Source organism: Mercenaria mercenaria, chromosome 2 (assembly GCF_021730395.1).
Source record: "Mercenaria mercenaria strain notata chromosome 2, MADL_Memer_1, whole genome shotgun sequence".
Classification (NCBI taxonomy): domain Eukaryota; kingdom Metazoa; phylum Mollusca; class Bivalvia; order Venerida; family Veneridae; genus Mercenaria; species Mercenaria mercenaria.
The window spans coordinates 99,059,689-99,071,078 of record NC_069362.1 but is presented as its reverse complement, the minus strand read 5'-3'; the positions used below and the strand labels follow the sequence as shown (position 1 = coordinate 99,071,078).

Here is an 11,390-nt window from a genome sequence, read left to right as displayed (position 1 = left end):
CAATTTAAAACTATCCTCTTTATATCCACTTGTTTTAGGAAGGGATCTTTTGTGGTTAGCAAATCCATTAATGTAGACAGTAGAATCAAACGCTGCCTTATCCTACATGTATACTTTATCCCCTCCCTCTCCCTGACATCCGTCCCGCATCCAGACATCACGCACGCACGCTTACACGTGCGCACGCGCGCAGTATGTATTGTGTAGTGTAATGTAGCTGCACCATATAGATAGTTTCAAGTTTCAAGTTTATAGGCAAAAATCAGCAGATACAATTTGCTTTTTGGCCATTTAGAAATAAGAGCAAAGAAGAATGGCAAAGGCAACAATTATATAATAAATGCAATTAATACACAAACAATACACACTCACGAAACATTTAAGTTATCCAGGATATTTTTGCGAATATCAAAAGCTTCTTTTATATACTTTGCTAGATTATACAACATTGTTTTATTGCTTGAGAGGACATCATGGCATTAAATTTATTCATAATAGGTCATGATAGGTCATGATGTATTAAAGTTCTTTTGACGAATTTCGGAATATCTGGTACAACATAACAGAAAATGGTATTCAAATTCAATAACATTTAAGTTACACAATTTACACAACCTATTTTCTCTGTTTAACCTGTTAAATCTACCTAGTTCATTTACACAACTTATTTTCTCTATTTAACCTGTTAAATCTACCTAGTTCAATTTCTAAAGTATATGAGCATATTCTGAGGCTGGCGCGTTCATTGCGTAGACAATCATTATTAATAATGTCTAAATACTATTCTTAAATTTTCCATAATACTCTAATATCGATATGCTATTCAAAGAAGTACTTCAGTCTTGAACATATTGATCACCAATTCTTTGTTTCTTTTGCGGAAAATTACTATCAAAATTTGTCAATACATTAGAAAAGCCAAGACGGGTTATTATGGAATTTATAGACCAAAAAGACTTAGTACCACTATTATAATTACACTGATCAAAGTACATATTTTTCTTAGATGGGTTCAGTGATTTCATTATTTTTAACCAAAACTTTATCGATTTTTCCTTGGCTACAACAGACAACGGAAATCTTCCCAATTCACCATAAACTGCACAAGTGGGTGTTTGTTTCAGGACCCTAATACATATTTGCAAAATATTAAATGTAGTTTATCAACGTCTTTATAATTGTAGACGCCCCATGTCTCTGATCCGCACAATTATATGGGAACCACCATTGAGTCAAATAATTTAAGTTTTGTTTCTATATTTAATTTCACTCTGTCAAAAAGTGAAAGTAAGTTGTGATACGCTTTAAGGGCTTGATCAGATAAAGTCTTTACAGCACATAAAAGATAAACAGTATATGAAAATTCACACCTAAATAAGTAAAGCTCTACACAGTTTCAATTTCCACGCTATTAATGAAGAAACGAAAATCATGATTACTTTAACATTTTCCGAACACACAAATTTTTGTCTTTTTTACATTTATGTTAAGATCCCAGTTTTCAGAATATTTACAAATACCATTAATTTCCGTCTGTAAACTAACTGGGTCAATAGTAAACAAAACAATATCGTCAGCAAAAAATTAAATACAAAGATATATAATAACTCAAGGTCTTTATCTCCCGTCGAATTTAAATCAATACTGTTCGTAATAATTAATAAACAATATAAAAAGTAATGGACCGGGTAATGGTTGGCCCTGTTAAAGGCCTAACATAATATCAAAGAAATCTTTCATATTTATGCTAGAAGACATTTTTACACATCATTTCACTACAGCGTATATACTCTTTATCATGGTAATCATTTTACAGCTAATGCCAGATTGAACAAGTTTTACCAATAATGCATCTCTTTCAACTGTATCGAATGCACGCTGATAATAATAAAAAACACACCAAAGCTTTTCACTTTTTGACAATACTTATTGAATAATAGAGTGAAGAAGAAAAAACCATATTATTCATCAATAAAAATGTGCTCATTTTCACACCATTTATTAATTCTGTTTCTTAACGTTAAAGAAAATATTTTGGCTATAACAATCACAAACGTAATACCTCTATAATTCGAAGGACTATTGGTGTCTCCTTTTTATACGCCCGTTTAAAACGGGACGTATTATGGGAACGCCCCTGGCGGGCGGGCGGGCGGTGTCAACAGACTTTGTCCGGAGCATATCTTCTTCATGCATGGAGGGATTTTGATGAAACTTGGCACAGTTGTTCACCATCATGACACGGAGTGTCATGCGAAAGAACCAGGTCCCTAGGTCTAAGGTCAAGGTCGCACTTAGAGGCCAAAGGTCAGATACAAGAATGACTTCGTCCGAAGCATTTCTTCTTCATGCATGGAGGGATTTTGATGTAACTTGGCACAATTGTACACCATCATGAGACGAAGTGTCATGCGCAGGTCCCTTCTTTAGAATTACTTCCCTTTGTTGTTACTATAAATAGCTTGTATTGTAACTTTTTCATTACTAGTCGTAGGGAAAAATCGAGACCACTTTTCTGTAGTACAGCATGCATGTTACACCCAATTCTGAAGTGTATTTTGACCTATCTCTACCTTGTAAGGTTTTTTGTGTGGACTTACAAATTTTTGAGAGGGATTTTTTTTTTAAATTTAACTTCCCTTAGTTGTTATAATATATAACTTATATTGTAACTTTTTATAATTGACCGTAGGGAAAAACCAAGACCACTTTTCTGTGGTACAACATAGATGCTACTTTCAAATTTTAGGTGTATTTTAAGGTATCTCTACCTTGTAAGGAGTTTTTATGTGGATTTAGAAAAACAAAAGAATTACAATAATTACTACCACAAAATTAAAATTCAATTTGCAAATACATGTGCTAGTGTAAAGAAATTTGCTGTGACTGGCGTATATTGTGACATTCTGGCACTCTTGTTTGTAAATAGATACAATTATACCTTTGAGATCACGCCTCCGGGAATATTCCCGAGTCATAAATTTTATCAAAAATAGAACATAAATATGGTGCAATAAAATTATCAGCATCAATGAAAAAATCAGCAACATTATTGTCAATATCACAACTTTTATAATGATTTATAAATTGGAAATAGTTAAAATAACATCATCAGCATTTTTATACCTACCCATAAATTTTCTCAGATGTTTGCAAAATTTACGTGGGGAATTTTTACTGAAATCAGTTAACTTTTGTTTCTCACTGTTAAAAAAAAATTGTTTGCCTGTCTTTTAATTTTGGCAAAATGGCCCCTGCATCTTGAAAAGGTTAACATATTTTCAACCGATTTTTTTAGACATCATGTTTCGTTTAGCTTGTAAAAAGTTATTCTTAGCTTAAGAACATTTTTTCATCAAACCATGGTGATTTTCCTTTTTTATCTGGACGTGTGTTACTACTATAAGATTTACCAAAACACTGAAATGACATAGTATACACTAACTTAGAAAACTTGTCAATACATTGGTTAATATCGATTTCACCCAATTCTAACTTATTTGTAATATCATCAAATAAGTATGAACTACTACTAAGTGAAGTCAGAAATTCATCCTTTTTAGACGTATCCCATACAATTCTTTCAAAAGATTCATTTAGAGAACAGGAGAATTACAAAGCTAACTCCATTTTCATTCAACGTTTCGACAATTTTTATTAGTCTTCTTCAGGAAGTAAACAAATATGATATGAAATAAACAACGTCATGAATATATGACGTCATAAAAGGTGACGTTACGTTACAAACATTTTGGCGTAAAAATACAATGTACAATAGGCTACATTATGTTTACACAAATGTATATCTAAAGTACTGTTTAAAGTATATTATGACAAAGTAGAATTAAAAGTGGTTATACTTAATACATAGTAAGATTATAGACATTATTTAAAATAATAATGTTAATAATCATAATAGACATTATTTAAAATAATAATGTTAATAATCATAATAACAGTAAATACAGGATCACAAAGATACGAAATCACGGGGTAAATTGTGTTATAGACAAAAAAAGAAAATACCAGCAAAAACAGTACTAACTGACATTAAGAAAACCACAGTTTGTGTTACATAACAGAAAACACTACGAAGTGAAGAGATTTATGAAAAATTATACATTTCTTTTGAATTCATTCCTTTTGGAAAAATAGTATCTAGTTTGTGAATCCAGTAAGTTTCCTTTAGAAGCCTCCTCATATCATCATGGATAACATCAATAGGCATAAAGCTAAAGTCATTTAAGCTATGACCATTTTGATTAAAATGAGTTGCTACATGACTAGAAAATGCAGGATCGATAAAACTTGTAATATCAAAACGATGTTTATTCATGCGTCTTGAAACTTGCTGGCTAGTTTGGCCTACATACTGCATTTTACACTTCTTACATGTTATAAGATATATTACATCTGAACTTTTACAAGTTGCATTATTCTTAAGCTTGAAAGTTTTCTTACACTGAGAGCTATTAAAACTATCACTTTCAGTAATGTAAGAACAATGTGAACATCTTGAACGATTACATTTAGACGAAGTAAAATTAACATCAGACAACATATGAAAGTCAGTTTTAACTAGAATGTCCTTCAAATTCTTAGGACGTTTAAAAGCCATGGTAGGTTTACACAAATGTAACATTTTAACAGCAGGATTATCTGACAACTGAAGTAAATCCCAGTATTTGTTAATAATGTTGCCAATATTAGGAAGAGATGTGTTGTACTCAACTACAAAAGGCACAATATTTTGATCTTGTTTTACAGAGGCTCTAAGTGCATCATCTTGTGACATACACATAACTTTCTCAAATGCTGTATTAATAACAGACTCTGGGTAGTTTCTAACAAGGAAGTGTTGCCGAAGCTGTTCGATATTACCAAAAAATTGATTTTCATCAGAACATATTCGGCGATACCGGTTAGCTTGACTGTAAGGTATACCATCCTTACATGCTTTAGGATGGCACGAACTATAATCAACATACTGGTGAATATTGGTAGGTTTGACATGTACATTCGTGCTGATGTTATGTTCATCATCTATACTAACATCTACATCTAAAAATGATACTTCAGATTCAGATATGTTATATGTGAACTTAATCATTGGATGAACTGTATTTAACAATTCGATAAAGGCGTACGTAGGATTTATATAGGCAGATGGCCCCCAATTTTTGAAAAATGATAAGATCGATGACAGTGTTGAAAATCGACAGTTTTCACTAAAATAAACTTTAAACTACCGAACTGTGTCGTTTTTAATTATAACATATTCTCAGTATTGATGTAAAATGGATTTAAAATACGACAGGTACAGGCATTTCGCGTTAAAATTGCTGAATTCGGCCATTTCAGACTCAAAATTCGCTTATTAGCAACCCTTGCTTCAAGTAACAATTTATAACAGCTATTTCATTTGTTAATTCTATTTAATATTTTCCTAACCAGAAAATGAAGCAAGGGTTGCTAATAAATGAATTTTGGAAAAAATGATATTATTTGTCTGGCCTTTCTCACATATAAGAGTGACCTCCCTTGAAGCCAGGTGCTCGTTGCCAGGCAATATTATAGGTGGCGCCGCTGTCAACATGTGCATGTGAAAACGAAAGTAGATTGTTTATCTAGGAATTATTACAACATTTTACCCTTCTACGTTGAATTTTTAAGGTAAGTAGATTAAATGCTGTTTTGTTGTGTTAAATAACTAGGGAAGTATTCATTCAATTCTATTTCAATGGAAATGGAGCAGAATTATTGACACACAAGTGGCACAACGGTGCAGACTGTTAATGTTATCTGTGACACTCTCAGTAGGAAGACAAAAAATCTACTGACACAGTGAAAGTGTTTACATTTTGCATTATTTTTCTGATTCAGCCTGATGAATGGTGTGTACTCATTGAATACATGTACTGTATATGAAATTAATGAAGCAGTAATTTGACAAATACAAGCAATGAGACATTGTTCATTGATTAAAATATGGAATATTTTTCTGGTGTCCTTCACAAATGAGACAATTAATCCTTGAGATATAAAAGAATGCTTCAAGGTCAACAGAATATGATTGAAATTATAAAGGCTTGTAATGTAGTTTCTTATTATCAATATTATAATATTGACATGTTGTGATGTCTTGCACTAATCAGTGTTTGTTTTGTATTATATTTCAGATATAATAGTATGAATATAGAGATGATTATTTAGTTACCTTCAACTGGTCAGTGGTCAAAAGGTATGTCTTTTTGATAACTGTAAATTTTTCCTTACACACTTTTTCTTATGATAATTATAGGCCTCCCAAGTTAATCTCTACAGTTCTTACCATGTGTCTACTTTGTTTCTACTGAAAGCATACACACTTTAAAATAACTATTTTGTATTCTGTATATCCAGGGTTTCAGTGTATCACATGATCTTTATGAAATTTCTGTGACCTATATTTTCTAGAGTAAAAGAAAATGTTTGTCATATTTATGCAAGAGTAACACCAGATCAGCTGAGACCCAAAATATAGTTGTGGTGTGTGACTTACTTGTTCTCATGACACAATGAAAGATCAGCTGCTGTGGAATGCCAGTCATACACATGTACCTGCCAGAACATTACCTTTTAATTTAAGAAAGTTGCTTTTATATCAGTTTTGTGGCTTTATATCTATAAACCTGAGGTCATATTCATAAAACTTCTAAGATTATTTTTATCTAAGATATTCAATATTTTGTTAGAGAGATATGAGAAACATTATGAATATGACCCTTGTAATTAAATTAATTGATGAATCACACAATTATTCATATTGGTTATGTCATAAAATATTATTTGACTTTTTTTATTTCAGGGAGTATGTCTGTGTGTCTTGAAGCATTGAATGCCCCCAAAACAACCAGTATGATAAGAAGGTATTTTAGAACTCTTTTCCTAGCCTTTCACAAAATTACAAAACCTGTAACTGAGGAATTTAATTACCTATTAAGGAAGATCTGATAAATAAAACTTCAAAACACTAATTATGCCCTGATTTACACACAGATTGTACCTTGCATTTTTATTTTTATAGAGATGAGAAGATAGTTCATGTATATATTTGTTTCTGCACATTAAGATTCAGAATCAATTTTCTATCAACTATGACAAAAGTAGACAGATTTCAATATATGTCATAACAAAATTCAGTATTTCAGAAACTTCATTTCAAAAGGATATATTAAGAATTTATCAGGTTGCTTTATATTACATTATAGACCAGAGTATATAGTTTCCCAAAATGTTGAAAGACTAAGCTGTTTTTCTATGGACTTTTAAGTATTTTGAATGTTTGATTTCTCTTTTTAACCTTATAATAATAATGATTGAATATTTCGTTTCACTTAGTCATGACACTAAATCCTTTTCTAGTAATTTGCCTCTACATTTCAACATGTTTACACTTAATTTTTTAAACAGAAAGATATTTTTATTTCTTTCATTTTAGGTGTACAATCTGGGTTGAAAACAGCCATGGACAATGAATTTGGAGGTGCATGCTGGAGCATCAGAAATTACAGACTTGGAATAAATAATTGCATAATACACATTTACTGAGAAGTGACTAATGTTTATGTTAAAGTGCAATATCCATGTTTGTAACATTTACATGGGGGTAATAGTTACAGTGTTGAAAGAGACTACCAGTGTTACATTTCAAACTAAGTTACAGTGTGGATGCTAATTCTAAATTCTTGATAATCAAGTGTTTTTAATAACTTATGAATACTAATTATTTATAAAACTGTTTAATTTATCACATTCCTACATCATTATTTTATATAAAATGCTTGTAGTTATATAATATATGTCAGGTTAAATGGTAATAAATTTTGTTTCTGTGTAAATATCTTGCTTTTTGAAAAAAAAATATAAATGCAACAAAACTGATGAAAAGATAGGCAGTTACTTTTCAAAAGTTCATGGAATAGCAGAATATACATAACATTGTATAGTTTTCCTAACTTGTATCTGGGGCCATCATAAATTAATTGCTAGATTAAATTTTCTTCACAAGATTTCAGATCAGGTATTTTATTTTTGCTTTAATGAGGTTTTAAAGAGAAAAAATGACATAATTATAATAGTTATTTTTGTCAAATGGATTTGATTAAAAGCAATAATAACTGAAAGTTAATAATTTATAACATTCTCTATAGAAATATTCCATGGATGATCTTTGAAACTAAAAATATTAAGGGGATGCATAAATATAGTGTGAGTGGATGATAATCTAACAATTAATATAGTATGGCCTTACAAATATAAATTAATAAATACTTACTGGCAATAATATTGATTAGGTATGATGCAGCTATATGATAAGCATATATTTTTTGAATGGTGATTTGTTATGAGAAAAAAAAGCTGCATAATTATGATTGGAACTAGCTCCATATTTCCTTTCTTTAACTTCATATAAGATAGCCAAGTATCACAATTATATGAATTCTAATGTCAGTTGTGTACACAACTGAAAATGCATTGCATTCATTTTCTAAAGTAATAGTTAGCATTTGGTCATATCTCATGTTTGGCCTTCAATAACTTGAAAGGGAAGGCAATAAATGGAATTTACGATTACACACAAAATATGGAGAAGACTGAATTAAAGCAGTAACTGATCAAAAATAGCAGAATGCTTTAGTTTATGATTGTCAAAATTCATTGTAGTTTAGTAGATGATCTCTTTCTTTAAGGGACTGGTAAGTGAAATGTCAATATCACAGTGACCCTAAGACTGAAATATTTTATTATGGAAAACTGAATGATAATTTTGCACATGGTCATCAGGCTTTAAATCATAACAGATGAATAATTTTGGGTCAGTAGATAAAAGTTAAAGGTCACTGACAATTAGATAAACAACTGATTCAGGTTATATAAGCTTGAGAACACTTTCACTTATTATGATCATCCAGCATTATAGCATGAATGCCTGTGTTCAGTAGATGACCACTATAGTGTTTGGCAAATAGGTCAAAGTTCAAATTCAAACCATACTGAAAATAAATGCAAGTTACATGCCCAGTCACCACTGACAGGCCATCATGGGAGACATATAATTTTGTGCCCCCCCCCCCCATTAGTGGTGGGGGCATATAGATTTGCTCTTGTCCGTCCGTCCTTCCGAGAATGTTGTGTCGCGCCTAGTTCCAAAGGTATTTGACGTAGAGTCACAAAACTTTACAGGAATGTTGGTCAGCATGTGTAGTTGTGCACCTGGGGATTTGCGTCCGGATTCATTCACTCGTGTAGGAGTTATGCCCCCTGACTTTGTAAAAATTGGTCATTTTAGTGTTGTGTCGTGCCTAGCTCCAAAAGTATTTTACGTAGAGTCACAAAACTTCACAGGAATGTTGGTCAGCATGTGCAATTGTGCACCTAGGATTTCGCGTCTGGGTTCATTTAGTCATGTAGGAGTTATGGCCCCTGACCTAGTACAAAATTGGTCATTTAATGTTGTCGTGCGTAGCTCCAAAATGATTTGACCTAGAGTCACCAAAGTTTACAGGAATATAGGTCAGCATGTGAAGTTGTGCATCTGGGGTTTCGCATCCGGATTCATTCAGTCATGTAGGAGTTATGGCCCCTGACTTAGTTAAAAATTGGTCATTTTAATTTTGTGTCTCGCGTATTTCCAAAAGTATTTGACCTAGAGTCACCAGTTTACAAGAATGTTGGTCAGCATGTGCAGTTGTACACCTGGGGTTTCGCGTCCTGATTCATTCAGTATTGTAGGAGTTATGGCCCCTGACCTAGGAAAAAATTGTCATTTTAATGTTTTGTCGCACTTAGCTCCGAAGATATTTACCTACAGTCATTATTTCACTACACAAGACCAGACTTCTTGTCCAGACTTACTCAAAAAAAAGTTTGTGAAACATGTATGTTAAAATGTACTTGACCTAGGATCATAAAACATTACAGGATTGTTTTATAGCCTATGAAGTGTTCTCTTTAGGATTTTACTCATCTAGGCCAGAGTTATGGCCAATTAAGCGAAAAATACACATAAGGTTCTTGAAAGTTTGTGTTGCAAACATCTTAAAAATTGTTTAACCCGAGTCATTAAACCATGTTACAGTGGCAGGAGTGGGGGCACCTGTTCCTATGGACACTAATCTAGTTTCTGTTGCCATTGCTATTAGACCAGCTCTTAAATTGGCCCTCTTCGAAATTGTGCAGTCTCTACTTATTTTCCTCCAGTAAACGTACTCTATCCTTTGAAACATACATTTTCACTTTTGTTGCCATGGCAATGAAATATTTTTATACTTTTTTTTCGCATGCAAAACAATGTGAGTTAATTAAATCCATTTCATTACTGCTAACAGATTTATCTTTATAATTTTAAAAGTTGTGACAACAAATAATGAAATCTTACTTATCCTAAGGAAACATTATTAAACAGATTACCAAATGACCTGTTACCATGGCAACTGAAAGGCTCTTTTCTGCTTTCTTTACATGAGCATTATGAGCTGTCAATTGTAACAGTGATAAGTCCATTAAATATCCAAACATCAAAATATTTAAGTCATAACATGCAAAAAGTTAAAAAATGCTAAATTTTAGCCTTGTTGCCATGGCAACTGAAAGGCTCTTTTCTGCTTTCTTTACATGAGCATTATGAAATGTCAGTTGTAACAGTGATAAGTCCATTAAATATCCAGACATCAAAATATTTAAGTCATAACATGCAAAAAGTTAAAAAATGCTAAATTTTAGCCTCGTTTCCATGGCAACTGAAAGGCCCTTTTCTGCTTTCTTTACAGGAGCATTATGAAATGTCAGTTGTAACAGTGATAAGTCCATTAAATGTACAAACATCAAAATATTGAGACTATAACATGGAAAAAGTTAAAAAATGATAAATTTTAGCCCTGTTGCCATGGCAACCAACAGTAAAAGTACACATTTTATACTCAATAATATACTAGGCGAAGAATTCTACCCCTGCGCATGATTTTAAATCATACTTTGAACCATTAACAAAATTAACACAATAAAATATTGATTTTTTAAGAAATTTTTAGTTTCAGGATTCCAAAGAGTTATTTCCCTTAGTTAAGACCGTTTCTATGACAATTCTGTTACCGGCTTATGTATGTTTGAATAGCCTGATGTGTTTACATTCATATTTAATCAAACATTTGTAACAGTTATCATTTATTATTTTGTTTTTTCCAACTTATTGAAGTATACCCCAAAGATACGCTAATGCTTTCTTTCACTACAGCATATAAGGTGAACATTAGATTTTCCATAAACAATTGTCCTTGCAGATTTTAATGTTTATTTTTGGAAAATACATGCATTTTGGTAAAAAACGGCACATATATTATCATCATTTT

The 11,390-nt window shown here is 31.8% G+C and overlaps 1 long non-coding RNA gene across 1 annotated transcript; it reads left to right on the top strand.

The window, feature by feature from the left end:
• The first annotated feature begins 5,517 nt into the window (after nt 1–5,517).
• On the top strand, nt 5,518–7,888 carry LOC123536852 (uncharacterized). The gene is made up of 4 exons (XR_008367193.1): nt 5,518–5,673; nt 6,180–6,241; nt 6,848–6,908; nt 7,481–7,888. It is a non-coding gene; the product is annotated as an uncharacterized LOC123536852 (long non-coding RNA).
• Nucleotides 7,889–11,390: the final 3,502 nt, after the last annotated feature.